The sequence below is a fragment of the Caretta caretta genome, chromosome 7, assembly GCF_965140235.1.
Source record: "Caretta caretta isolate rCarCar2 chromosome 7, rCarCar1.hap1, whole genome shotgun sequence".
Taxonomy (NCBI): domain Eukaryota; kingdom Metazoa; phylum Chordata; order Testudines; family Cheloniidae; genus Caretta; species Caretta caretta.
This window is the reverse complement of record NC_134212.1, coordinates 6,183,916-6,189,806: the sequence shown is the minus strand read 5'-3', so window position 1 is coordinate 6,189,806 and position 5,891 is coordinate 6,183,916. Positions and strand designations below refer to the sequence as shown.

General features: G+C 46.8%; 1 protein-coding gene across 4 annotated transcripts in view; it reads left to right on the top strand.

The window, feature by feature from the left end:
- ADAMTS9 (ADAM metallopeptidase with thrombospondin type 1 motif 9) overlaps nucleotides 1-5,891 on the top strand; it is a 137,108-nt gene that overhangs the window by 109,594 nt on the left and 21,623 nt on the right. The gene's annotated exons all lie outside the window — the stretch shown is intronic.

Sequence of the window (5,891 nt, the reverse complement as noted above, 5' to 3'; positions counted from 1 at the left end):
GACCCGCTCCTCTTCCCACCACTTTTGTGGGAGGCGGATGTTCACACTGGTTTCTTAAAGGGCTCCCCACCGGACTGTGTGCACTCTGGAGATCTCAAGCATGTGACACATTGGATTCCAAGGAAGCTTTAGGGATAGAGGGGGGGAGAGAAAACCCTCCTTGCCCAAGAAGAATCACTAATTGAAACCCACTGCGGATGTTGCCCATTTTGAATTTGTCACTGCTTCTCTTGAAGTAGTTTTCATTTTGTCAGATGTATGGTTAAAGTGAAATCACCTCCTTGCCAGCTATAAATACAGCAGGCACGTTATTCATAGGGTTGTGGCACAGATTGCTTTAATATGCTGTGAACAAGGAATGCAGTGAACCCAAATTAACACTTATGGCATGACCTAAAATAACGTTACAGCACCGTTCACTTTTTGATTTCATTTTTTAAAGGGGGTTTGTCAAGCATTGTTTAGTCTTCCTTTTTTTAAAAACACCACTCTAGTCTTGCCAATGAAAAGCCATAGGGAACATCCTGGAAACCATCTCTTGTTATAGTCATTAATTAACTCTTCTAGCTTCTTGCAGCACTGAGGATGCTGAGGTTGCTGGGTTGAGTGGGCAGGTGCTCTATGGTGTTGGTGGCCTCTGATGTAGGGGAGACAGGCCTGCCGATGTGGGGGGGCAAAGGGGAAAATTGCCCAGGGGCCCGGACGATTTAAAGGGGCCTGGGGGGCTGCTGCTGCAGTAGCGGTGGCCGGGAGCCTCAGGCCCTGTTAAATCACCCGGGCGGGCCACAGGGCTCCTAGGCACATGCATGGCCAGCACCGAGTTTCTACTCTGTGGGGGAGGGGTGCTCTGCCCTTATGCGAGAATGCTGCAAAAGAATGGAAGTTACAAAAAAAAAATACAAAATTGTGTATTTCTGGCATTTGTTACTTCAGGGGAAATCTTTCAGTCCTGACTTAGGCAGAATGCCCATCGAAAAATGTCAATACAAAATATTCTGATTTTGTTTTTTACTTTTTTGTTTTGTTTGCTTGCTTGACTTGAATTCACAAAATGCTTCAGTTGACCTAAAGCTGCATTTTTTGGGGGGAGGAGAGGTGGAAAAAGTTAAAATTTTTGGCTAGCTCTATTCATGAGCTTAAAGTTAAGCACCTGCTTAAGTATCTTGCTAAATCAGAGCCTAAATAGACAAGACAGAAGAAAGGCGAGAGATGCCTTAGACTTGCTTCCCCTTCCTCTTTGCCCAGGTCTTTTGCCCTTTAGGGTACATGGCAAGGTTCCTCATTTTACAGATGAGCAACTGAGGCACCAAGAGATGAAGTGATTTGCCCAGGGTCACTCATGGAATCTGTGGCAGAGCCAGGAACTGGAATCTCATTTACTGGATCTCAGTCCATGTATCTTAACTGCAAGACCCTCTTTCCTCCCTAGTTAAAAATTAATAACACACTATGGCAATATACTGTCACTGTATCTGTCCGTCACTTTGTCTTTTCACCATTGCATCTAAGGGCAAACTGGAAGTCGTGTTCGAGGATTCTTCTGCCTCTTGGACAACGTGACGGTCTGAATTTTTTCTAGTATATGTTTCAGCCTATCAAGGGAGCTTCCACCACCTGTTGCTTGTGGAATTATTGCTTGGCTTATATGAAGTTTCTCTTCATTAACTGGAGCTGGCATCAGTCTAGTTTAAAAATCGTAGAACTTATTCCTTCTCCCGTGGCATCCAGATTTCTGCAGAAACTCCCTAATTAGAATGGAGCACTTCGGTTAAGGTATATGCTGCATTGGAAAGGTGACAATTAATGCTTTCTGTTGACTGTGCTTAGAGAATCCCGTAACCCACTTTTAAATGTAATTTAAAGGAGTACTCTACTTATACCATGAGGCGATACCTGAGAAGGGCAAATATTTAGCACATCTGGTTCGCTCTCCTGGGAAATCACAGTCAAGCAAATTATTCTGTCCCCCTTAGGAGTGCTACATTTCAGTTCAGACCTAGGGGAAATTTCCACTCTTGGGACCTAAAGAGAGTAAATAAGGTTGAAAAAGCACATGTAGCCAGTGGGGTCTTTTTGCCAGGCTGCAGAGTTTTTAATATTGACTCTTGCCTAAGAGCTGCTAAATTACTCCTCCAAAATAAATGCTGCTGAGCGGGGGTGTTTGCTGGTTTGCATGATTGCTATTTACTAACTATTGATGTTGAGCCTTAACTTGCATTTCCTGCAAGCCCTCTGCACCCAAAGGGCTATGCTGCTCCAAACCACAGCACTTCTACTTGTTGACTTTTTATTTCAGCCTTCTCAAGAATTCATTTGCAGTCTGGGTTCTGACAGCTAATTAAAAACACAAGGCTCTAGTAGTACTGCCTTTCACCTAGGGCAGTGGTTCTCAAACTAGGGTTGCCACTTGTGCAGGGAAAGCCCCTGGCAGGCTGGGCTGGTTTGTTTACCTGCCGCATCCGCAGGTTCGGCCGATCGTGGCTCCCACTGGCCGCGGTTCGCGGCTCCAGGCCAATGGGGGCTGCGGGAAGGGCGGCCAGCATATCCCCCGGCCCGCGCCACTTCCCGCAGCCCCCATTGGCCTGGAGTGGCGAACCGCGGCCAGTGGGAGCCGCGATCGGCCGAACCTGCGGATGCGGCAGGTAAACAAACCGGCCCGGCCTGCCAGGGCCTTTCCTTGACCAAGCAGCGGCCCTAGTTTGAGAACCACTACCCTAGGTGTACTCGGTAGATCTCACTCGTCTTAGGAAAGCCGTGACTGGTTCAGAGAACTTGAAAATGATGTACAAATGATGAAGCTAACTGATGAAACCCGAGGTAACTTCACATGTAGATTTGTGTGTGCGCGCATGCGGGCAGTCTGATTGGATATTATGTCCTTTGCTTCGAGGAAGACAATTCCTGCACATTATATCCAATGATAATTTTCAAGAAATGGTCTGGTAATGACTCCAGGTAGCTGAAAGCTTTGCAGCGCCTGGTAATTTTTTATTTTGACTTTTCTGTTGTCGATGACTCTGACCCTTCCGTGCTTTCGTAGAATGCGCTTTGAGAAGAGAACCTATTTGTGTGAGTGCAGGAAGGAGCCATGCCCTAGTTTAGCACGGCCTTGTTAGCGCAGTGTTTCTCCACTAATAGAGGACAAGGAGACAAGTCCCGTTTGCCTCCTGTGGCTGCAGAAGGTTTAAAAAGCATTTGTTGGGCTTGGCTGAAGTATCCTGCTCTTAGTAATGTGCATTGTAGCAACGGTGGTTAAACCAGACTGAAGCAGTAGGGGGACCTCTCAAGGCAGCAGTCAAGGAGAGAGGGGAGCCTGCTTTACTCAAGTCAAGTTGAGCAGGGGAGCTCTCCTGCTTTCAGCATGGGCCGGGGAGCTGTGCTTTCCCCTTACTTTAACCTTTAAGCTGAGTTAGGTGCTTGATCTTCCAGTCCTTACTCACGGGAGTAGTGCCACAGAGAGGGCTGAATGATTGGGCCTTAACATGTCTGGAAAGGCCTTTTCAGGAGCAGTGGTGAACCTCTCCATCCGTTGGTCAAGGTATTTTCAGAGTCTAGCCAAAGGTGGGTAAAGCATGTACATAGGACCTGTTTGCCTAACGTGTTTTGGCTGATGAAGAGCTCCCGTTCTGCTCTCTGTCACCCTCCCACAATCCAAGCAGTCTCAGTAGGGCTGCTTTTTCTTCACCAGTGCTTGGGAAATCAGGGGCGACCTTCCCTTTGAAATGCGGGCCTTGCTACAGTGATCCAGACCTGTGTCCCCTCGAGGCGAGATGGCTGCTGTGCACTCCCCAGGCGGGCAACCCCTCCATGTCTTTTGGAAACCTAAATTAGCGCAGAAGACTACTTGCTCCATCAGACAGTGAAAAGAAAAGGAGGACTTGTGGCACCTTAGAGACTAACCAATTTATTTGAGCATAAGCTTTCGTGAGCTACAGCTCACTTCATCGGATGCAGACAGTGAACACTCTGTGCTGATGCTCCAAGGTCTGCACCGGCTTCCAGTCAGATTCTAAGTGGAGTCTAAAATGTTGGTTTTGACCCATGAAACTCTCTGTGGTTAGGGCCCAGGCTGTGGGAGAGAGAGCTGCTTCAGCTGACAGACCTCAGGTTTAAAAGAAAGGGGCCTACTGACAGGCTCCCTTCCCTCTGAATGTCTCACTTCCCCCTACTTTTTGCCCAACAAAGCCCAAGTCTGTTCAGCTTTGGGGTGTGTTGCAAGGGACATCTTGGGCCTTGCAGGAAGGGTTGAGTTGGCTGGTTGTAGGGTAGAAGAGGAAGGCTGGTCCAGAGGTTAGGGCTCTTGTCTAGTGGGAACCTGGGGTCAAGTCCTTGCTTTGCCACAGACTTTGAGCAAGTTGCATAGTCTATCTGTGCCTCAGTTCCCCTTCTGTAAAATGGGGGTGGTAGCACTGCCCTGTCTCAGAAGGATGTGGGGAGGATAAATATATTCAAGATTGTGAAGCGCTGAAATATTGTTGCAAAGGGTGCCAGATGTGTACCGTACGTAACTAGCTTATTGTTTGAAATGAGCGATCATTGGGGAACCTTTCTTCCAGAGTCCTTCTCTGGGCTCCTGTCTTTTGTGTAGGGGAGAAATTATTTTTTATTTTTTAATATTGGTGATAGATGCTTTTAATAAATCTAAATACATAAATCCCACTTCACTTCAGTTCTCAACGTCTTTTCCCGTTTACATGGTGTCGGAGGTGCCCAGGATTCTTTGCCACTCCTTCTGGTTCATGGCACAGGTTACAGGCATACACATAGTTTGGGGAGGGCCATGGGGGAGCATTGCTCCCCCAAACTGCAAGTCTCAGGAAGGCGCAGAATTTGTCCCCCCACACACTGCCCCGTTGGCCTGGCTAGAATTGTCTCCCCAAATATAGAAGTCAATCTATCCCTATGGTTATAGGCCCTGGAGTTCAAGTCCTTTTCTCTTCCGTCTTCTCTTGGCAGAGTCTTTCCATTGTATCCTCTATCTTCCATTGCAGTCCCTTTCCTTTGCCGGTCATTCTTCTCCCATTCTTGTCACATGTCTAACTCTCCTCAAATGTGCATTCTCCAGCCAATCCATCAGCAAGAGTCCCAGGTTCATCTTCCCCCTAATTTTTCCGTGCACATTCTGTCTGCCTCCTCTTACCTTACCTTACCTGCCTCAGTATATTGTTGGCTAAATCTAAATACATAAACCCACACTGGAGTTAATTCTTTCTTCGGGGTTGCGCACGGTAGCCCAGGACAAATTGGATCCACCAGCATTTAAAAACTAATCAGTGCCGCCCTATTGACTCTTGCCAACTCTTGCTGCGAGCAGCCCCTGAACAATTCCTAGTCTCAAAATAAGGATGGCCAATAAGGAAGCAAAAACATATTTTACATTTATTTGTTATAAAATAGGCAGTTAGAAAGACAATAAAGGCAGGTAGGGTCCAGTGAGTGGGTAGGGCACTGGTCTGGGAATCCAAAAACCTATATTATATACCCCGCTCTTTCACTGACTAGCTGTGTGACCTTTTGAAAGTCATTCAACCTCTTTGTGCCTCTGTTTCCCCTTCTACCCTTTGTCTTGCCTATGTAGTAGGATTGCCAACCCTCCAGGATTGGCCTGGAGTCTCTAGGAATTAAAGATGAATATTTAATTAAAAAGATGTCATGTGGTGAAATCTCCAGGAATATGTCCAACCAAAATTGGCAACCCAACTATGTAGCTGTTTGCTTGTCAAGACATGGGCTCTTTCTCTTTATGACTTTGGGCAGTGCCTAGCACAGTGGGGCCTTGACCTCAGCTGTGGCTGCTAGTCCCTACCTCTAATACAAGTAACTAATAATAGAAAGCAACAGCATTCGTAAGTACCATTAGTTTATCATTTGTACTGGGGAAATGTTTTTGC